Source organism: Phyllostomus hastatus, unplaced genomic scaffold (genome assembly GCF_019186645.2).
Source record: "Phyllostomus hastatus isolate PE091 unplaced genomic scaffold, TTU_PhHast_1.1 phas_scaffold_317, whole genome shotgun sequence".
NCBI classification, from domain to species: domain Eukaryota; kingdom Metazoa; phylum Chordata; class Mammalia; order Chiroptera; family Phyllostomidae; genus Phyllostomus; species Phyllostomus hastatus.
Window position 1 is genome coordinate 6,851,349 of NW_025334023.1, and position 23,498 is coordinate 6,874,846.

Below are 23,498 nucleotides of genomic sequence, written 5' to 3' on the forward strand. Positions count from 1 at the left end.
TAGTGTGCCCTCCAGCATTGGTTCCCTTCAAAATAATGGGGTAGTACAAGGAGGTCTCTAAGGCCCCTCTGAGTTAAAGCTCTGTGATTCCGTCTGTAAAATTCACTTAGTACAACAGCTCATTCCCCAGTGAGGGATAAATGAGGTGTTACCCAGCTGCCTTGTAAGTTTCATGCACATGTTCCATCTCCTTCAACTAGGAGGTGAGTTCTTAGAGGGCTGGAATGTGTCTCATGTCTGGCACCCTGCACACGTCAATAACTGTTGAGCTGACTGCGAGAATGAAAGAAGGAACGGATCTTATCATGCCTGGTGCAATGTTAAAAGACACGGGCTTAGGAATCAGAAAGACTTGAACTTTAATACAGCTTCACTCTGAGCCTCATTTTCCACGTACACAAAGGAGAGTTCTAATAGTTACCTCCAAGTTCAGGGTTTTTATTGAAAGGAGGGCCAAAGAGAGAATAAAGATCATAAAGGGTAAAGTTAGCTCCTTAATTCATATCTTTATTAGGCTAGTGGCCGCTATGTGTATGTACCTGTGTTCACTCAACAAACACTTCTGGGGAATTGCTAATCACCGGAAGGACACCATTCGAGAGAATATTTACTGAATACCTACATATACTATGTGCTCAGCACTTTCCTGCACTAGCTATGGGAGGTAGGAATCGCTCTTCTCATACTGAAGATGAGAAAGTGATGCCCTGGAGGTTAAATAACTTGCTGAAAGCCAAACAACTGGTAGGGACTAATAGATGTGAGAAGATCAGAGGACTGAATGAACTACACTGTAAATTCTGAATAACCTGAGTATTTCAATAATCACTCTGTGCTATTGCCAACCACAAGGTAAGTGAGAGGGTGGGTGGGGAGGGAGAAGAGGCCACCTTAAATAATGACAGCACCCAGGTTAAAATTAAGGCAGTGTTCATTTATAAGGGGGAGAGGAATGAAAAACTACCACATTTGTTCATTGAAATGCAAAAAAGAGATTAATTAAGGGACTTAATCAGAAAATGATATTTAAAGAATCCTCCAAAAATGCTTCCCTTCTTACAAAAACATTGAATCGTTTCTTATTATTGCAGTTTAAAAAATTTGGTTTGAAAATGCACCTAGGCACCTGTGATGTGACTGTTCTCCTGCCTTTAATGAACCCAGAGAGGAGCCCCCTGTACCATGCAAAAGGCGGTGGCCCCAGGCATACGGGGAAGGCAGGGGGCTTCTGGGGGGCACCCGCTGCCCCAGGGCCCGAGTGCACAGTGACCCCAGCATATTTAGGCTGTGGTTTTCAGTTTGTGGAACACAGAAGAGTGGTGCTACAAATACCTGCTCCTCTCCATTTTTGATGCCAGGCAGTATCCTGAGTATTTTTTTTTCCTGAATACAAGTCCTGTGAGAATTTTCCAAGAGGGTTCGATGGTCAAAAAGCTTTGTTTGGGATGGCATACTATCTCCTCCCGTTAGCGGATCACAGTGCATCTTACCAAGTCAACGCCTCTGAGGACTCCTGCAGTAAGGTACACCTTTAACCTTAACAGTTCCCAAATTTATTTCTGCATGGGACCCCTCTCTCCTGTACCACTATTAACATCCCGCTGGGCCGGGTCACTTTAAACAGCATCCTCTCCCACCTGGGTTATTTCAACTGCCTCCAGGTTCCCTTCTCCGCAATCAGTCATGCCCTGATTAGCTAGAGATCTTTCTGGTAGGAAATCTGACCATGCTTCACCTTAATCAAAAGCTTCCATGGCTCCACACTATCTACAGAGCCAAGTGTGAACTCTTCAGCTTGACATTCAAGATTCCCCCTCATGACCTTTAAATGACAATCACAGGCTACTCCTTTCTATCTTCTACCCTCTGGACCCCTGACCATTCACCCTAGGTGCCAGTCTGAAATTTTTTTATTTTGAAACAGTTTCAGATTCATCTAGAAGTTGCAAAAATAGTACAAAGTCCCTATGTCCGAATGATACCATCCAGCCCTTTCCAAATGGTACTCATTATCTCCTACCTTGGATTACCACTCAATCACCTATCTTTAAGGGCCATTTCCATGTCTGATTCATCTTTGCATGTCTCCCAGAACCATACAGATCAATAAGGCATAGGCTCCGTGGTTCCCAGACATTTGCATTTCATAGTCAATTTTTTTAAAAAGTCAAAAACAAAAATAACAAAATCTACTCCTCATTGCTTCACTGAAAAGGGACTTTTCAACAGGAAGAACAATGTTAGAATAAGAGACAATCCTGATGAAGAACTCCCTACATCATGCTGATTGTCTCTTTTGTTGGCAGCAGCACCCCTGTGGACAAGCACAACAGCCATCATCTGTAACCACTGTGCTAACTAAAGCCATGGCAAAGGAAGCCAAGGAGGGGCCCCCACCTTCCAGCACTTTGTCAGCTCTGTGGCGACAGGCTAGGGGACATCCGTAATAAAGGCAGTCCCAACCAAGCTTGGAATATAATCACTTCTAGCTTTGCCACACTAAACTTTCCCTTGTTTTTATGGCAAAAACAGACGTGCTAATTAAGCCCAGAAATTGCATTCAAAACTGAGAAAGTCCATTTGGAATTCCCAAGTTTCTCTTCCGGCAGTAACACCTTTTCCCAGCCTAGGTGGTAAACACATTTCTGCGCACAAACGTCTCTCATCCAGGGGCTAGAATCCACGTGGCTGCAGTGACTTTCTACAAGCAGATAAGGGTAAAGGAAATCACACATTTCCATGGCCTCCCGCCGGTTCCTTTCTCCTTCTCTGCTACTTCGGCTGGAACCGAGATGAATTTTCCTGCAGCACTCGGCCTCCAGAGGAACACTTCTATCTCCCTATGCAGCTGAGCTTTTCACGGGGTTTAAAGAGCCAGAAAGATCTTCCTCCAATGCAGAGCTGACCATGTCGGGGCTCCTCAATGGCTCACCACTGCCTGATGGAATTAAGCTCAAACTTTTCAGCCCGATCTTCTATGCCCTTCACAAAGTGGCTCCCAAGGCCTTCCTAGCTTCTCACTGGGGAGGAAGGAGTGTGGGATTAGCCGTTGCTCTTTCGTGTCCCTGGGTATCTTTGTTCATGATGTTCTTTGTGCCTGCAAACCCTTTCCCAGCTCTGTCTGCTTGGAGAACTCACATTTATCCTGGAAGAATCAGCTCCAGTGCCAACTCTTGACTGCAGCTTCCCCGATCCTCCAAGACAGAATCAATCTCTGTTTTCTCCGTAAATACAGCAGCCTGCATTAACTATTAGTAGAATGGTTTAATAACTAACTACCTACACCTCATGGAGTTTTAAGGTTTAAATGTAAATATACATAAAGCATTGAGAACATTCCACAGCACTTAAATATGTCAGTATAATTGTTGTTGCTGCTGGTATTATTGTTGAAAACAACTTTTAAAAAACCTGCTTGTGTATTTTTATGCCCTACTAGGCTATGAGCCCACAGAGTGCAGGGGTTGGGTTGTTCCCAATCTCTCACCCTCAGCACCCAGCACAATGTCTGCTGTATACCAGGAGTGCAAGAAATTAATTTCCTTTGACCCTCAAGTCATGTTTTCACTAGAAGATGTATAAAAGAGAAAAGTACAAAGGAAAAAAAAACAAACAAAAAAATCATAGCCACAACACCTAGTTATAACTACTGTGAACATTCCCTGGTCTATTTCCTTCTAGTCTTAAACATGTAGTCATCAAATTAAGTTCACACTATCTATAGGCATTTTTCCATACAACTTTTTTTCCCACTTAACATTGTACTGTAAGAGTTTTTTTTGTATCTTTAAATATTATCTGAAAACATGACTTTAATGGCCATCTAAAACCTCATCATATGGATGGAGATAATGTTATTTTTACCAATGTTTGACTATTGGACGTCCAAGTCATTTTCAATTTTTCTGCTTTTGAAAATATTCCTTGAGGTGAATTGTAAGCTCTTTCAAGGGACAGACTAAGCCCCAGATTGAACAGAGGAAAACCCGCACCCTTTTCAGGAGTGGTGGTGTGGTCTAAGAAAAGCAAGAGGACAAATCCCTCTTTCTTGGAGCTGCCTTAAGTGTCTCTGGGAAGGGCTAGCAGACACACATGGATGAGTTCACTCAAGAGGGTGACCTGAGAGTGGGCCCAGACTCAAGTCAGGCTCTTCCCCTCCCACCCCCTCCATTCTTGGTCCCATTAACATTCCTCCTGGGAGATGGCAGATCCGAAGGACAAACAGGCATTGTTGGGACTCAAGGGCCCTGAGAATGGGCCCTGTAATCCGAGCCCTACCAGCTTGGATACGGTTGGCCAGGTCACCCTGGGGACGCCCTGGTGACAGATGAAAGTACATCGCAGAGCCCTGGATTGTGTTTCCAGGGCACAGGTGTGGGGGGATTATCTTTCTGACAAGCCAAGCACTTACCCCAATCTCTACAGCTGCTTTCTCTTCTGTCTCTGGTTCTAGGCCTACCAGAAATAGCACCCTCAAGCCATTCTCTGTTAAAGCCAAGAGCTGTCTCCCCTGAGCCCCTTTGCTTAAGAATAGCTGAAAGAACCTGACAAATTGCCTCACTTTGTCCAGTGAGAGAGTGAACAAACATCCTGCACTTTGAGTGCCTGGCAGGCCTGTCCCCTCAATCCAGTGGAGCCATGAAGGTCTTTCTTCCCAGCAGACTGTGCATGGTGGGTGCTGAGACCACGCTCAGGCACCAGAGCCTCGTGGGCTTGCCACCTGTGAGCTACCTGACTTCAGGCAAATTCCTCCATCTCTCTGAGCTTTAGCTGGCTCACCTATGAAAAGGGAATAATGCTGGTAGCCCAGAATTGCTATGATAATTAAATAAGACAAGAGACACAACAGCACTTCGGACCACAGGTGCCTAGCAAGGGTGCCCCTGTGGAAGAGTGCAGAACTGTGAAAGGTGCCGGGCATGTGTGAGTTACACAGAAAGCGGTACGCTGATGCCTGGCCACTGGGCCTACGCATGGGGGCCTAAGCACCTGCATAAATCCCTTGGCCAGGCTGCCCGGGGAGGGTGGGGACAGGAGTGCCCAACAGGGAAAGGCTGTTCTTCTGTTCAGGCCTTGGCACTACCCATTTGGAGGCGACTTGGAAGCTGCCTGGCCTCGGGGCCAGGAGGCAGGAGGGCCAGCCCTGGCAGGGCGCCAGCTGGGATCCTGCTAGGTGCAGGTGCTGGGGCAGGGCAGACACAGGAACATGGACCACTCGGCGCTTGGCGCCCACCCCAGCGTGTTGTACAATCCAGAGCAGGCTCTCCCTGCAGCCCAAGGCTGCCCTGACTCATTCTCACCTTGCAAAGCTGTCCCTGACTCGGGCAGCGAGCTGACTGTGACAGAACACAGATGGCATTTTTGGCCTGTCTTTAGCCAGATTACTTTCTTTGGATGGTTCAACATTTTCTGAGCATCTACTATGTGCCAGGCACTGTGCTTGACACATTTGTACACATGATCTCATTGGGTCCCCACAACAGTCCTAGGAAGACGTTTCCCCCATCCCTGAGCAGAGGTGAGACTTGGGGCGAGGAGATCTTTTAAACACAGAGACGCATGGTGTCAGCCACACCAGACGGGCCGGGAAGTGCTGCTGTGGGCTAAGCAGCTGGCGCTTCTCTGCTGTGAGGGCTGATCCACCTCCCTCCTCTCAGGTCCCTTATCACTCTGTGGGCCATCAGGGGGTAGTCTGTCCTCTAGGAGTCTGTGGGTAAAAGGACTGACCCTTCTTGTGTCCAGCACATGCCAGGCTCCCTGCTCACCTTTTCACAGATAACTACTCAGTCCTGTAAATGCCGCCCCACCCACTCAGGTACCAAGGATCATCCCTATCTTGCACAAGACAACAATAAGCCTCAGAGAGGGAGACAGATGGACCACTGGCGTGAGGCTACAAACTGGATGAACGGTGACCTGAGACGGCTCTGGCGGGCTCCACACCCTGGGCGTTTCCAGGAGAACCCTGAAGGCTGAGGGTGCTCCCGGCCTTCCAAGTGCAGTGAAGGGTCGGGAGTTTGGACACCAGTTTTCAATCTGATGAAACTCTCTCCTCAAAAGCTGGCACACAATCCTGTAGGGATCTTTATTACAGATTCCTTCTTCCCACCCGGAAATTTGCCTCGGCTGCTGGCCCTAAAGAAGGGGTCCCCAGCTAAAGACACCTTGTGAGTGTACCTTCCAGACAAGAAACCTCAGCTGTTCTCAGCCTGCAGGAGGCAGCCCCCCAGCTGGGGCAGGAGGCCCCCAAGGAAGGGGGTAATATCACCCCCCAACTTTTGGGCAATTTTTCAGTCCTGGAAAAGGCATGTATTGGAGAATCTTGACTCTAGAAAAAAAGAGACAGAAAAGAAAAGGAACCCTGGTGTGGGAGGTGAGGGGTTGGCAATGCGTGTGAGCAGTGGAGTCTTAGCTCCTAAAATGCAGAGATTAGAAATGTTTAACCCAACCTGCAAATGAGCAGGAAGCGAGTCCAGCTCCTTTCTGTCCTCGTCTGCCCCTTTTTACATATTACTTCCTCTGCTCAAGCAGGAGAAATACACAGAAAATACACAGTTAGCAAATACACATCATTTAATTGCCTGTCATAAATTCTCACCTGTCCAGAAGGATGGCAATTTTTGTGTCATATTTGAAAATCTTTTATCCCCTAGGAAAGATACATACCTAGGTCTTTAGTGACAGTGTAGATGATCTGTTTGAAAGCCTTGACAATCCAGGTGTGCTACTTTAATTTGCAAAAATACAGTCAAAGATCTCGATACCAAAACCTGAATAAATTCAGGGTCAGAGACAGTAAGAGAACATTAGTATCTCTATCTCCTATCCTGTACTTACAGTGTTTCTATTTACTAAATACTCTATTTGCCGTGTATTTCAGTAATAACATCTCTGCTTGCACACAGCTTCTTGAGGACATGCCTTGCACACTGATGTGCGCATAACAAACTGGCCAGTCTGGAGAGCACACCCCTGGGACCGCCTTCCTCGGCCTCCCTTTGTGTACGCAGCTCTTACTCCTTCTTGGGTCTCCCCTCACAGAAGCCGTATGGCAGGCTGAGAGGCCCGCAGAGCAGGTCTCTCATTCTTCCTTTTGAGGGCCATGGATGTAGAGTGACTTCCCAGGGTCACACATGGTTATTGGGGGTAGGGCTGGGACTGGAAGTGTAAACCTGTTGAGGATGAACTGGTGGCCTGTGGTGCTTCAAATTAAAAGCTAAACCTTCAACGAAGCAATCTGGGGTTCCTAACCTCGACTCAAGCAGAACACAGGAAGGGATCTCCTTCTGGTCCACACTTTCCCACCCATCTCTGGCCGTTTTTGCCAAAAGAAACAGTCCAGCAAAAGTCCCCTTTGCCTGACACACACACGTCTGGGTGGGTACCAGGTTCTGAACAAACCAGCTTGCCCTGTCTGAAGGGGCTACCTGCCTACCTTGCTTATAGTGAGCAAATTTCTTCTCATTCTCAGTGTTCTCCCAGCCCATCATGCCCCTAGTAGCTTGAAGGGCTGGGCTGAGAGACAACTTCAAAAGGGCAGAAATCACAGTGCACTTTCACCACTCACTGGAAGGTCTGCAAGGCAGGGCTTTTGATATCAGCTGGTTGCCCTTGGTCCGTCATTCCTGGTGCCTGAGAACAACACTTGAGAGACAGGCCTGGAGATCAGGGGCCTTCCTCGTCTCAGATTCAGTATGAATCGCAGCTCTGTTCATTGAATGCTTCATTTGCTAGGTGCTCGGCTAAGAGGTTGTCATAAAGTGTGCTGATTCTTCACTCACCCTGCTGAGTTGGTTTATTACACCCTGCTATACAGACAAAGCTACCAAGGCTCAGAATAGATTACTGACCTGCCTGGGTCCCTTTGCCATTAAGTGGCAGAGCTGGGATTTAAACCTAGGCCTGTGTGGCTTTAAATCCTATATACCCTTATACCAAAAACTCCTTTTAAAAAATACATATTTTAAAGATTTTATTTATTTTTAGACAGAGGGGAAGGGACAGAGAGAGGGAGAGAAACATCATTGTGTGGTTGCCTCTCATGTGCCCTCTGCTGAGGATCTGGCCCTGAACCCAGGCATGTGCCCTGAGTAAGAATCGAACCAGTGACCCTTTGGTGCACAGGCTGGCACTCAATCCACTGAGCCACACTAGCCAGGATCCCAAAACTCTTAATAATAGAGTCGAATAAAATTCGACTCTTCACCTGTGACTTTCCATGTAATTTGTCTTCAATTGAGAACGGGACTTTGGCTACCTTTTAGGTAAAAGTAAGAGTAATTTTTGAAAAACTTTTCTACATGATCAAATAAGACAACAATTCACTACAGATCTCTAGTATTGGACACACTGTGATGTAAGCAATGAGACAACATTTACAGAGTGCCACTTTGTGCACAGGCTCCACGCACTCGGTGACCACACCCCCACGTGGGGGCAACCCTGTGATAAGTAGGATCTATAAATCACCAAGAGACTGAAGCTCAGAGTGAGGAACCAGCTTGCCCAAGGCCACACAGCTTCAGGGTTCAGATTCCGAACCCTGCCTCCCCCAGCCGCAACAGAACCCTTCCAACCACAAAACACAGCAGCTTCTGTGTTTGATTGGATTGTGGTCTGGGTTCAAGGTGGGGAGCAGGGTTGGGGTTGGGTGGAATATTTGGGAGCCTGGCCAAGGGTTGGAAAAGCAGAAGACCAAAAATATTTTATTCCCAAATGCTGCCTCCCTAGAAAACTTTAAACAGAAAGGTCTGCCTTTATAATCCAGAGGAGTTTTTCATGTTTCAGCTCATGCTGAATTGTTTTATGCTTCAGCTATAAACCTTCGACAGAGAGGGTGCGGGGGCAAGGCTGGCCCAACTTTAACTGTGGCTGCGCCGCTGTAAAGCTCAGGTTACGAGGATCACTCCTGGTGCCAAGGCAGTTTAACAAGTATGAGTGTACATAATTCGTTCCAGTTGTCCCGTCTCCGCACAGAAGGGCCGTCTCTGGGGTGGGGCTCCGCACACTCTCGCCAATGTGGTTCCCATTACTGGCTCCAGTGCCTCGCTGAAGCCCCTCCACGCCCAGGAAGGGCCTGTTTTATCACAACTGCTGAACTATCAATTCTCTGTAAAGGTTCAGAGGGTTTCTATAGTCTGAGTTCTCAAAGAGGGGGAGGGTGGGCTGTTGCTTAAAAAATGGGACCTCATCCCCTCCATGCCAAGAAACCTTTCCAAAAACTAAGTTACTATTGTCCAATCTCTCTGCAACCTAAGCAAAATCTCCCCCACTTTGTATTTTGAAAACGTCTAATCCTACAGAAAAGGCAAAAGAATGGTATAAAAACACCCATATACTCTTCACCAAAATTTGTCAATTGTTAGGATGTTGTCACATTGCTTTATATCTCTCTATATGAAAATATTTTTTCTGACCACTTGAAACAAAGTTGCAGACATCAAGCCACTCTGCACCAGCCTGCATCTCCTAGGGGTATGGACATGCTCCCATTCAACCACAACGCCGTGATCACAATGAAGAAAACAACTGCTTCAGAATATTTCCTAGCACACACCAATACACCATATTTAAAAATCTCCCCAATTCTTTCCAAATGTATTTTCTTTGTAGTCTTTAAAAAATCCTTAGAATCCAATCCAGATTCAAGTGTTGCATTTGGCTATGTTAATCTGCCCTGAAGGTATCCAGTCAGGTACTATGAAAAATAGAGACATTTGTTGAAGAAGATAAAAAATATAAGAAACATTGTACATAAGACAACGTACATAATGACACCTCAGTCCCTTTCAAAGTAGACACCTTGGGACCTCACACAGTTCTCCCAATTGCCATCAGCTGCCCCATCGTGTTTTCCTGAATCTCACTGGCAGCCTGAAATGTCTTCCCTTTAAAGGTGATTTTAGTTTGGGGAAAAGCCAGAAGTCACAGGGTGCCAAATCTAGGCTGTAGGGGGGATGAATGACATGGGTGATTTGATGTTTCACCAAAAAACTGTGCACAAAACATGATGCATGAGCAGGCAGGTTGTCGTGATGAAGCTGCCAATCACCAGTTGCCCACAGCTTCAGCCTTCTGAATCATCTTGATAGTTTCCCCAGAAGGAGGTTCAAGCTTAACACAAAATCTGATGCAGATTTGTTGCTCTACTTGCTCAGTCATTTTGAACGCGATGGCCACACAGTACACATGCTCACTCAATGATGTCTACTGCCCCTACTGACTACTACAGGGAAGTCATCATTGTTCACACATGTGCATTCCAGTCCCTTCTCCTTGGCTGCCAGGTTATGTCAATGTTGCACAAACAGTTCTATTATATTAACAATGTCTGGACTTTTTCTGGACAGAATATATAGGGTCTGGCAGAGTAAGGCCAGTTTGAGTGTGGTTGGTAGGGTAATAATATGGGTGTAATAATTTATAGTTTTGATTTGAAATTTTCACCTAAAATATATGGTGTGCTTGAGTGTGATATTGTTATGTTACACAATTACATGGTTATGATTTTGTAATAAAAAATGGGCATTATTTGTGCTGGACCCTATATAGATAAATATAGATATATAAAATTAATTGGTTTTAGAGAGTGAGGGGAAGGGAGAGAGAGAGAGAAACATCAATCTGTTGCTCCACTTACTTATGCATTAACTGGTTGATTCTTGTATGTGCCCTGACTGGGGATCAAACCCACAACCTTGGCATATTAGGACAATGCTCTAACCAACTGAGCTACCCAGCCAGGGCTTAGCTGTTATATTTTTTTAGTCTCTTATTTAATATAGAGCAGCTTCACACCCAGCAAGGCTCCCATTTCTTTTTTTTTTTTTTTCATGATGCCTTTTAGGAAAGGCAAAGTCAATTGCCCTGTAGACTGTTCTATATTCTGGACGTGTCTGATCGTTTTCTGATGATCAGACTCGGGTTAAACATTTTCAGCGAGCGTGTCTCATGTATGATGGAGTGCACTTCTCATTCAATCACTGGGTCTCATTACTTGTTGAGGTGACGACTGAGTCCTGATCTCCCCACTGTAAAGCAGCCTTCACCCATTGTTATTAGCAAGTTAACCTGTGACGCCAAGGCCAACTTCTTAGAACGAGTTATCTAAACAGTTTCTATCCTCCCATCTTCCATCCATCCTCTTCCGGTTTTAGCTTCCATACCTCAAAATTCCTTGCCAAAGTCACTGATGGCCATCTAGATACTGACATCAGTGGGCACTTGTCACATGTGCGTTCTTGAGCCCTCAGGCCCCCATCCTTGAGGGCAGGGTCTTTGTCTTATTCATGTCAGTGCTCCTCAGCCTATCTCAGTGTTTGGCACACAGTAGGTGCTCAACTAATCTTTGTAGGATGAGTGAATGAATACATACACTGAGAGAAGATTAGATTTGGGAATCAGAAGGCCTGGCTTCATGTCTAGCTCTGCCACCCTTCATACAATGAAAGGGTTAATTTATATCAGCAGCTTTTATATATTGAAAAAATTTAATATTCAAAGTATTTTTTTAATTAAATTTATTGATGAGAGAGAGAAATACCAGTTTTCGTTGTCCACCCTTTTATGCATTCATTGGTTGCTCCTGTATGTGCCCTGACTGGGTACTGAACCTACAAACCTGGTGTATTGGGATGATGCTCTAACCAACTGAGCTACCTAGCCAGGGCCCCAAGTGTTCTTTAAATAGGATATTGCTCAGAAGCAAATGTAGGACAGATAAAAGGAAGCTGCTTTGGTTGAAGCAGGTAGTGAAGGCCTCACTTAGAGAGGGGGCTTGGGGAAAGACAGAGAGGTTCAACAAGGAGAGAATGTGGTCAATTTTATTGGGTCCTGAGCGCCAGCCTAAGAAATATGAACTATAACCTGTAGATTTAGGTTCCAGTGGTGAAAGGTGCTGCTGGTAAATCAGTCTGGTCACTGTGGACCCAGTGCATCTGGGGAGGGAAGAAAGCAAAGCTAGGAAAGCAGAGTGGGGCAGAGCGGGGCACAGGGTCCTCAGGGAAGTCAGGAATTAGCCCTTGTCCCTCTCTGTCTCAGTTTCCTCCTCTGAAGTCCTTTGTCCTTCTAATCCTCTTTGAGTCTTTCTCCCCTATTAATCCAAGTGTTTCTTCTTGCTAGGCGGGAACAACGCCTGACTAGATGAAGAGCAGGGTTAGTGCTGAGTGGAAGGGGCAGGGGCCTCCCATGCTCTGAGGGGCTCTGGCCATTTGCTGAGTGATTCAGTGACCTGAGAAGCCTGTCCATTGTCTAGGCTTTAAAGGGCCACTGCCCCTTACTATTAACCCACCTCAGGACAAAGGCCATCACCAGCTCAGACAAATAAGCTGCTTAGGCAGGCCTCATGCATCATCTTGTCACCCACACAGGGACCCAACAGGGGTGTCTTAAAAGAGCTAGGAGCCAGAGTGCAACTCAGCGGTTTGCATTCAGGGGGATGCTGGCCAGGGGTCGGGGACCACTGCCACCGTGTGCGAGCAGCCTCCTCCTCCAGGCAGGACGGAGGGCTCGGTGTAAAGAAGCCTCTGGTCTCCTGGGGAGGCTCCCTGAGACCTTTGGCTTCTGAGGGTTGTGAAGAAAGGGAAGAGATGGCTGTTAAGGAGAGAAGGTGGCCTGGTGCGGGGAGAACAAGTTGCACTGAGGGGCCAGGCACCCCTGGGATGCAAAATGTCACTTATACTGATGTTCTTGGCTGAATTATTGTGTATTTCTGAGACTCAGTTTGGTAAAACACTAAACAGAGAAACAATGATAACAATAACAGCAGTTTTCATTGAAAACTTTATAATATACAGGTCCTTTGCTAAGCACTTATACATAATTTCACATTGAATTTAACAATACCTATGAGACAGGTCTTATTATTACCCCTATTTTACACAGGAGGAAAAATGGGAACTCAGAGGTTAAATCGTTTGCTAAAGATCTCAGCCGGTAGTGAGGGAGCCAAAATTCAAATCCACAGGCTTAACTTTCTTGCCCCAAAGCCCAGCCACCGTACAGATTTCGTGGGGAAGGTGCAGCACCTACCACGCACCTAGCATGCATCTGGCACCCTGCAGGTGCACAGTAATGGAACCTGCTCTTCAGTTACACAATCCAACAGTGTGCAAGGCCCTCCTGGCTCCTAAGGCTAACCCTGCTACCTTCATCTCTCTTGGTAAGCTCTGAAATGAGTGAGACATAGAGCAGCAAACCTGCCCTCCGGCCCCACTGCCCCTTCCACCCCCCACCTCCAACCACAGGAAAATCGAGACGTGTAAGCAGGCTGTTGCTCCCTGAGAGTGGGAAGGAGGCAGGGTGGGGACGGGGCCCTGCTGCCCTGGCCCTGCCTTCCACCCTGCCCCGCGGCAGCAGCTCCTGGCATTCCCTTCACTTGTCCCCTAGGCCCATGAGCCTAGGCCCATGACTACACATAGAGGGCACATGGCTACAGATGGCCACTGGTCAGACTCTACAACAAAGGACCCTACACAAAGCATGCACTTTAAAGAAATCTGCTGAAAGAATAAATGGACGAACGAACGAACGAACGAACAAACGAACGAATGAATGTTTAGGAAGTAAATGCTGCAAGACCCCACATTTAGGCTGGGAGAAATGTGGTTGCATACAAATAACTGACAAGCAAAGTGTGAATACCCAGGCTTCTCCCGACACCGTCTGGGCTCTTGTCTTCATCACTCAGGCTGCCACGACCAAGTGCCAGAGACTGACTGGGTGGTGTAAGCAACGGACATTTATTTCTCATCATTCTGGAGTCTGGAAAGTTAAGCTCATGGTGCCAGTGGGTTTGGTTTCTGGTGAGAACTCTCGTCCTGGGCTGGCTTCCCGGTGACCATCTTCTTGCCGTGTCACAACACAGGCAGCAGTGAGCTCTGCTGTCTCCTCCTCCTTTACGAGGACACCAGTTTCTTCAGATCAGGGTTCCACCCTCCTGACCTTGATAATTCTAAGGACTTTAATACACCTCTTCAAAGGATGTATTTCCAGTTCAGTTACATGGCAGGTGGCGGAGGGGGGGGTGCACATTAGTGCTTCAACATATGACTTTTGGGAGGACACATTTCAGTCCATGGCAGCCTTACAGATCCATAAACCCACAGCTCCCTTCCGGGTATAGCCCGATGGTGTAAACTTGCCTGTGCCCCTCAGGGAGTTATCCCCTCTCCCCAGAAGAGTCCCTACATGCTCCCAATTTGCATCAAACCTCAGCAGCCCTCATCTTGTTCCCTTCATGGATTCCTGCTTTAAGGCAGAGCTGTTGAGGTGTCTGTCTCCCTCACAGCGTACAGGCAAGTGGACTGCCTTCTATCCTCCACAGGCCTTGGCACGCAGTAGGTTTTTAATACTACTACTACTACTACTACTACTACTAATAATAATAATAATAAATAATAATAATAATGTGCTGAATGGAATTGGTTCTGAATGGTAAACAAGCTTTATTTCTTCACATATCACTTCAAATCAGAAAGACCTTCCCCGTTCTCATTCTAAATTGATAAGATTTTTTTAATGTTCACAAGCCTTTGCTCCCTATTATTTCCAGATATTCACCACAGGCCCTATATTGGGCATTGGGAATGTCCTCTGCCCCTCATGAGCTGGGCTAGTTTTCTGTGGCCATAGCTCCTAGCAGGAGTACAAAACCAAGAAGTGAGAGAGCGGGAAGGGCTCCATGAGGAAGGGCTTTGGCAGCCCTGCTGCGGAGTTAGGCCCTGAGGCGGCCAGCGGTGGGGAGCCAGCAGGGAGTCACCAGAGGGCTATGAGGTAGGCATCTGGGCTTTGAAGGATTGCCCTGGGACAGTGTGAAGATGGATTGATTAAAGAGAGAGGGGACAGGCAAGGAGGCCAGTGAGGAGAGGAGACATAGTAGGAAATGTTTTGGTTAAGGGTGCAGAATTTCAAAAAACTAGCAAATAGATAAGGATCAGCTCAACTTCCATTTTTGCTCATTCTCAGGATGCCAGCAGGTAAGTGATCACAACTTAAATTTTGATCGGGGAACCCCCTCACCAACTAAAATCATACCCCATCCTCTGCCAGAGATCAAAAAGGAGACCAGTGAACACTGAGCACCTACAGTTGTCTCAGTGTCTTAGATGTCATCCCATCGCACCTGCTGAACAACTCTCAGGCTGCTCTTCTCGCCCCCCATATTGCAGAAGGGCGGCACTAGTGAGAGGTGGGATCGGTGAGGTCATCTAGCTAGCGGGCAGGGGAACTGAGCGCACATCACTGTGTAATCCCTCAGAGCCCTGACGGCAGCTAAAGAGGGGCTTCTGGAAGCACAAATATATGTCTTATTGTTGTTAACCTATGCGGCAGCTTCCCAGAGTTATTTATAGAAATACGATCCATTCAGGAGAAAGAGAGTGAAGCATAAATGAATTACCAGTCATTTTCCTCTCCTTCAACTCTGAGGGGGAAGGCCCGCTGACCAGAAGGAAAAGGCATCACAGTGGGAACTGTGGGGAATGGAAGGCCAGACAGGGACCTCAAGCCAAAAAGGCCGAGGCCCGGTTTCCAAGAACCCCTGCTGTGTTTGTTTAGCTGCTGCCTCGGGCTCACTACCCATCCTAAATCTCGGGAAATCTCTAGGAAAGAGGAGGGGTATTAAAGCTTAGCACTCCAAGACGGCGCTGTTCATTGTTGTACCTCCCCCAAGCCTATAGGGGTGGGGGTATTGCGAATCTGCCTTCCTTCCAGAGATATCCGTCCCAAAACTTCTGGGTTCCAGAAGAATAAGGAAGCTATCATTCACTGGGCACCTATTTCACCACAATCTCCATGTTAGAAGTTTTGCCCCTATTTTCTCATTTACACAACCACTTTGTGAAGCACTGTTAAAGCCAATACCCATTTTACAGAGAAAACTGAGGCCCTGAGAGGTTAAGCCACTTATTCCTGGCCACACAGCACAGCAAAGATCTGTAGACCTCGGTAATCTATCTTTCCCTCCCATGGTTCCACATTACGCTATTTCTGTTTTTCTTCTGACTTCAGTCCTTTTAGGCCTTTTAAAGCAGAGGGAATTTTTTTTTGTAGTTGTTTAATCTCAAACACCTATACAAATAATGGCAGTTCAGAGGGAGTAGGAGGAGGGGAGACAGAAGAGGAAGGGGAGGGAAGAAGAGAAAGCCACATGGTTTTCTGGTCTGAACTAGGAGCCATTAACCAGTAATGGGGGATCCAGCTGAGCGCAAAGCACCCAGCTCAGACCTGATGACAGGGCCAGAGGGCAGGAGGCCGCAAGGGGGAGGGTGGGAACAGACACTCAGAAAAGACTGCTCTTAAGAAAGGAAAGGAGGGTAGGTTCTGGGAGTAGCAAGACATGTTTATTCTCGAGGTGAATGCGCTGTGGGGGTGCAGCATTACAGGCCTAGAGCACAGGTGGCAAACACAAAGCCCATGGGCCGAATCAGGCCCTCCACCTTGTTTTAGCCAGCCCGGCGCCTTGTTTCTACCCGGCGGTCACTACTCCTTGTCCCTAGTTAAGGAGTAGTTACATTTACACAGTCCTAGAATTATGTTCGACCCTTTGAAGCCAACAGCAAGGCTGATGTGACCCCCGGTGAAAATGAGTTTGACACCCCTGGCCTAGACGGAGCACTAGCAGAAGCCACGTTGCTGTGTATCCTATGGACATGGCTTTGGGTAACACCAGTGTGAACCGACTTTAAATCACACTGACGCTCACATGCAGGACAGCTTCCATTTTCTTTCGATCCCTTTGATGATGTGGAGGAGCAAGCCTCTGGCACTAGTGTTTTTAACACCTATCACTTGCCCAAGTCCCTATTTAACAAAGAGAGGCAGGTCTCTGCTCAGTGTCCTTGAGCAGGCATTCTCTCTCCAGAATGTGATAACCTGCTTTCACTGTATTTATTTTTACAGCTACCTTCTATTTGTGGCAAGTGAACTGCAGCAGTCATATACAATTTCCTTGGAAAATACATAAATTCATTTAGGTAAAAAAATGCTTGAGAAAGGAGGTAGTTTAAAAGGAAGTAAAGTAAATAACCGTGTAGGTGGGGACACTGCTACAGTGCATACTGACAGTGACCCAGAAAGAAATACGCGAGCCTTGGGAAATGCTGATCTAAATCAGTGCTCTCACTGTCCAGACGAGGAAGCTAGGGAACCAAAGAACAAGGCTCTTGCAAGGTCCTACTGCAGGTTAGAGGCGGCGCTGGGCCCTGAGGCCAGGTCTGCTGCTCCAGGCACACGCCTCTTCACAAGCAGGTTTCCAGGATAACCCGGGCTGGACAAGGGTGAGGCTCTTCTGGGTGAGGTTTACAATGGGAACACTGAGCTGACACGGAGGGCAGTGGGCCTCGCCGGTCAGACCGACCTGGCTCCAAGTTGTGCAGCTAAAGGGGCAGCTCTGGGCCCAGCAGCTTCCCTCTCTCACTCTGCCTGTTTCCTCCAGCACACAGTAGTGTGCAAGCAACAGTACTCCACATGTGGCCACCCTTGTGGCCCTGTACTGTGGATCTGAAGAGATGACGGATGGGAACTTGCTCTGGGAACGCAAGGACTATGCAAATGTTAGTTATACTAACTAACGTCCCGAACTCGCCTTGGCCTCTGTCCAGGCATCTCTTTAACAGTCTGGGCCCTGAAGTGTCAGGAGATGCTTTAAGATGTAGTTGGGTGTCCGTGAGGGCATCACAGAGTAGGTCACTGACATTTCAGCAGGGACACAAACCAGGCTTAGTTTCCAGATGGAAAAAGCCTGGATACACAGCTAATGTGCCTTCCTCAAGGGGTGGTCTGGGAATTCCTAGATCTAATCAAGGAATACACCAAAAATGTTATTCTTGTACCTTTTAATGCAATGGTATTTGGGGAAATTAGTGGAAAAGGAGTTGCAAAGAGTCTACAATCGTGTCACGTGGGTGACTAATTAGAAGGCCCTGTTTCTCCCAGGCCATTCGATTACATTAATTCAAAATGTGACCTGTTTATTTTGCAAGGTCAGGAAGATGCTTTACCTCCTAGAAAGCCAATGTGGCAATTAAATTAGAGTCACCAGAGTTTGCCTGAGGTAACGTATCAAAAAGGACTGTGTAAACTGTACAGACACAGAGGCAAACCCAGAGTGGTCGTCCCCACTGCCCCCAATTATGGGGGCAGAGTCTCCTGTCCCCAGTGGGAGGCCACAGATGAGGACTTGTCTAGTTGAGGGGGGTACCTGGTAAGATGGAAGGGGCACTGGAGTCTGGGGCCATGCTTTAAATCTTGACTCTGCACTTGGGCAAACTGCTTCATCTCTTTGAGTCTCTGCAGTTACATCATGTACATGGGTCCTGACACTGTTCCCAGTGGTGTGGTTGTGTGGAAGGGGGTTGGGCGAAAGGAAGAAGAAAGAAAATCAACAATTTTTTCAGTTCTGATTTTAGCATCTACAGGTGCTCAGCACTGAAAATACAGCTGTGGACAAAGCCTACCTCAAGGAACTTGGAGTTGAACAAGGACACCAGACATGGGAATAATCAGGTCTCTAGACTATTTGGGGGAGTCTATATAGAACACAGCAGGATATAAAAAAAAAGAAAAAAAGAGTCCATACACCCTAGGGCTTGAAAAGGTCCTTAAGAGCTCAGAGTTGCTAAGTTCTAGACTTTGGAAAATGAAGTACTTGGCCTTTACTGTCCTGAACTCCCAGGCCTGTGAGCTAGCCACCTTGCTGGCACTGGTGTCCCGAGCTCCCATGTCTGCAGCAGAGGACGCCTGGCCTTTCCAAACAGCCTTAATGGATAAGCAACAAGCCCTTCTATACAGCTTCCCAGTAAGCAACTTGCACCTGTATTATGCCTTTTAGCCATCAAGTTATCCAGTTGTCTCTATAACCATGGGCAAGTGACTAACACTTTCTGAGGCCTGATGTTCCCTTTTTTTAGAAAGCACAATTCAAGATTGCCATCCATTAGCCACCATTCTAAAAATCAATGACTGAGAGTTGTATCCAAACCCTTTCAGTGGGAAAACCTGACCTGAACTGACCCGAGGCTCAGTCTTACAATTTTCATATGTTTCGCTGCAGAAATATTAATGTTTGATTACCATGGACCATCCCAGCAGTCTGGGGATTTTAGGAAGAATATAGTATATGTACACCCTCTCCTTTCTTATATTCAAATGTTTCTGAATTCTGAAAAGCTTCTGACTCCAAGAGTTTCATTGAAGGAATTTTCACCCCATAAATTAGATATCTGTTTTATAGAGTCTCTTTACTTAGAATGCCCTTTACCCCCATTTGTCTTAAAAACATCCAAAATATTTCAAATGTCATCATGAATGAATGAATAAAAGAAGAAATCATTTTTTTAAAAACTGGGAGTTAGATGCTTCCTTATGTGGCTGGTATAAGAATTTATGGACCATCAGGAGTCTGTTGATGCAAGAGAGTTGAAAAAGGTGTCTGAAAACTTCACACACCCCATTTGGGTCCCTTTACTCTTGGAACTCGGGAATTACACAGACCCAAGTACCTGCAGCTGGCCTGCAACGGAAACAGGTTCCGTGAAATACACAGTGAAAGCAAAAATCTCACTGGACCTCAACAGTAGGAAAAAGGCACAGTTTTGCCTTTTGATTTCACAAACTGACTTAAGAGGACACTAGAAGACCGAATCTGGATTGGTTCTAAATTAGTTTTGTTTTAAGAGCACACGTTTGGAAGCAGCTTGCATGCATAGCAGTGTTTCCCATTTAGAAAGAAAAATAAACATTCCTCCACTAGATTGGAAGTCAAAACAATAAGCCCAGCAGCTTAAGCCTCAAGAAAGTCAATGAAACTGCCAAACAACAGTGATGCTGAGCAGCGTGACTAGCTTGAGAAACCTGTAGCAGAGGCAGGAAGGGCCCAGGGCTGGGAGGGGAAAAAGCTCTCCCATGAAGCAGCGTCAGAATTTAGTGTCCAAGTCATCTGGTCTGATTTGAAAACCCTACAGTACTCACGAAAACACGATGGAACTAATTACACTCCATGGTATCATACAGATCTGGGGTTCAAATTCAGATTTAGCACTTAGATACTGTGATTTAGGGGAAGTTACTTAACCTATCTGGCCCTCTGCTGCTTTAATGAGACTAAAAATGGCTATGTCACAAGTTAAATAAGAAGTTTAATGAGATTCAATGAACTAAAACACATCTGACATAAGGGCTTCGTAAAGATTTGTGGGGTGAGTAATAGGAGTCCAACAACTTGGCATTCTTTTAAAATCAGCTTTTGTAACATTTTTTTTTTTAAACTCCTCTTACCTTCTCCAGTCTCCTACTAAAGAGAAGACATAGAAATAACAGGACTTGGTACTGGAAACAGAACAAAACAAATAAAAAAAGAAAAATAGATAAATAAAAAGAAAATGAGGGTTCTAGAATCAAGTATGCTTGGGTTTGCATCTTTGCTATGCCCCTTAAGAGCAATGCAGATACAAATAAGTCATTGGCCCACTGATCATTGAAGACACATAGAAGCTCAAATATGACAATGTAAATAAAGGAAACACACAAAGAAGGTGCTTATTACATATAAATTCTCCCACCCACCCCTACCTCACCTTAGCTTTGAGAAACTGACAGCTTTCTCTGAGCCATTTATTCCCTGACCCTCTTCAATATTAATCCCTAAGTTTTTAAAACTCTTTTACTTTAGAATTTAAATTGGAACAATTCGTGGAAGACTTAATATTTATTCTAAAAATTTTCTATGAGGTAGGGACAAATACCTACTTAATCCTAATCACTTCCTTAGCTTTTCAACTGTGACTAGTTGATATTTTAGGGAAATCTTTCTTTATATAGATCAGTGATTTCTAGATGGTTATCCTTGGGGGTGGATTAGGATTTTGATGACAGAAAGACCTACTTCCCTTGTTTTCTTTTCCATGGGACAATGAGAAGTTCTGCAATGCCCGTGTGTTCTCCTTGCATTTTACACGGGGATTTTAGCAGGGCGGTTCTGAGGCATCACAGACCTGGAATCACAGCCTTGGGCTGGAGTTGACACAGCTGTGGGTGGAGGGCCTCCCGGGAGCCACTGGAGAGCACAGCCCCAGCTCCCGGAAGACTGCTTCCCAGAGGTACAGATGTGTTTGTGTGCAGGGTGCTGAGTCAGCTCCCACCACAGGAAACCCATCATTTTCACCTTTTAGGGCTGCCTTTGTCATTTAAAGCACATTCTGTATTAAGTCTCAGGGGGAGTGGGCTTCCAGAGCAATTAATCCATTTAGGATAGTTTCTAAAGCCTTAAATTAGTGGAAGAAGGTGGGGGCATGAAGAGGGAAGAGAGATAAGGAAGTTTATCACCTTTAGCATTTTTAAACTCCACAGCAACCTTGAAAAGTTCCCCCACTTCCCTTGTGGAGCAACTGGTATTCTGAAAAGTTAGGTGTTTTGCCCAAGGTCACGTATTAGAGACCCAACTTCAGAAGATTTGACTCTATGGCCTTTATTTTCTTGACTGCATTGTGTTTCTCCTCTAGTGAGCACGGCTTGCTCATTCACTTTCATTCATTCGTTCAGTTGACACTACATAAAACCCACCTGTAAGGCCCTGCACCAAACTGTTAAAAGTGGTTATTTTTGAGAGGAAGGATTACAGGAGAATTTCACTTTTTACCTTTCTATATTGTTTGCATGTTAACCAGCACTGTTACTTTTATAATTGTCTATAATAAAAACAATAAAGACAATCCCATTAAAATAATTTCACATTATTTTCATGAAAAAAAAATCAACCTAAAACATTAACTGGACCCACTGTGTAGCAGGGCCCACTCGTCTTCACTTGCTACACTGGGGACATGCCAGTCCCAGCAGGCTCTTCAGCTTCTAGAAGACCCCTCAGTTTGGGCTCAGGGACAGGAAGGTAGCAGGCAGAGTCTGGATGTGGGGTGAGACTCACTGGTACTCTCATGACCCACTAACCCCAGAGCAGCAGAGCACTAAGGACCCAGGACTCTCCCTTCAGTCACGAAACACATTCATTACCAACCTTTAGACTGGCATACTCAGAGCAAGGCCCCAGGGAAGAAATCCAGGGTCCCCAGGTTCTCTGGGGAGCAGGCGCACAGGGGAGCATAACTGAGCAGAAAGCTGTAAGCCGAAGTCCTCCTATCTTCCCTGCACACGAGTGCAATAACATCATTAATTTGCTGCAGAACTTGCAACAAAGTGATTGCTCTTGTTCAGTTAATCAGCAAAGGGGTAGATAAAAGATTTTAATCTCCTGCCTTCTCTTTTACCTGCAAAGCTTATTTACTCAGAAATGAACAAAGAATTTCATTTTATATATATATATATATGTATATATCCCACCACCCCATGCAAGTTTAAGAAGACCACAGGCAGGGCCACCTCAGCCAGCACCATATGGCACTCATAAAATCAGAGTACCTTAGCCATTCCTCCATCATTGGCAACTGAGGAAACTGAGACCTAGAGAGGGACAGTGATTTGCTGAGGAAATTGCCAATGAGCCACAGAGCTGGGACTGAAACACAGGTTTCCTCCCTCCTAGTCCAGGGTTCCAGTTTCTGTGCATAACTTGAAACACGGGCAGCTAAAAGGTACAGAGAAGTGACACCCAACCACCAAAAGGACACCACCTTCAGGGAGCACAGAGAAACGATCCTGGAGGATGGTTTGGCTTTTGGTCAAAGAGAATGTAGGGCCTGATAAACCGTCAGAAGAGAAGCATCAAGGCTAAAGATCACTCTGATTTTCAAAGAGAGCAGAGGCTGTATATCACGCATGTTTTGGAGGTGTGAATCCCCTACAGGGCATACTTATAAAGAAGTTGACTGGCCTCTGCTGGACAGAGTGGGCAAGCACCTAGTCCCAGGTCACACAGCACCTGATCCACCTGGAGGTCCTCCCCAACCTTCCTACTGATTCTCCTTAAAAGAGTCATAGCAGCCCTTAGAAGAGTGCTTATTATGGGCACATGGATGCTTAAGCCCAGTGGCTCTCTGAAGCCAGCATTCAACCCTGCATCTTCAGGGCCCTCAGTCTCTGGGCAGCGTGAAACTTCAAAACTTCCAAAGCCAGCCTTGAATTCAAGTAGTATCCTTCCTCGCATCTGTCTCATGGTTAACCGGGGCACTACATAGTAGGCAGCCAATTGGTGCTATTTTAGTTTTAACCTCCTTTTTCCAGGAGCATCTTGTCTGTATTTTTCCTGCCTCCGTCTCTACCTGATGTTTCTGTCTCCTTGTGTGTGCCTGTGCATCTCTGTCCATGCAGCTCTGTCTACCCCACATCTGTCATGCGGTGGGAACAGCAACCCCCGAGCCCACGCACACCCCGGCAGCACAGCACGCAGCCAGGCATGAGCGCGGCTGCCTGGGCTGCGGAGTCGCGCCTGGCCCCCAACAGCCCCCAGTGGCCCATGCACCAGGCCCTTCCACCCCTGCAAGCGGCCCGGGCAGGCACAGTAATCAGCATCACCAACAAAAGGGGAGAAAACACAAAAGTTTGGAAGA

The 23,498-nt window shown here is 46.3% G+C and overlaps 1 protein-coding gene across 2 annotated transcripts in view; it reads right to left on the reverse strand.

Moving 5' to 3' along the window:
• The window catches only part of TENM4 (teneurin transmembrane protein 4), a 737,235-nt gene that overhangs the window by 261,327 nt on the left and 452,410 nt on the right, over window positions 1–23,498 (reverse strand). The window lies entirely within an intron of this gene.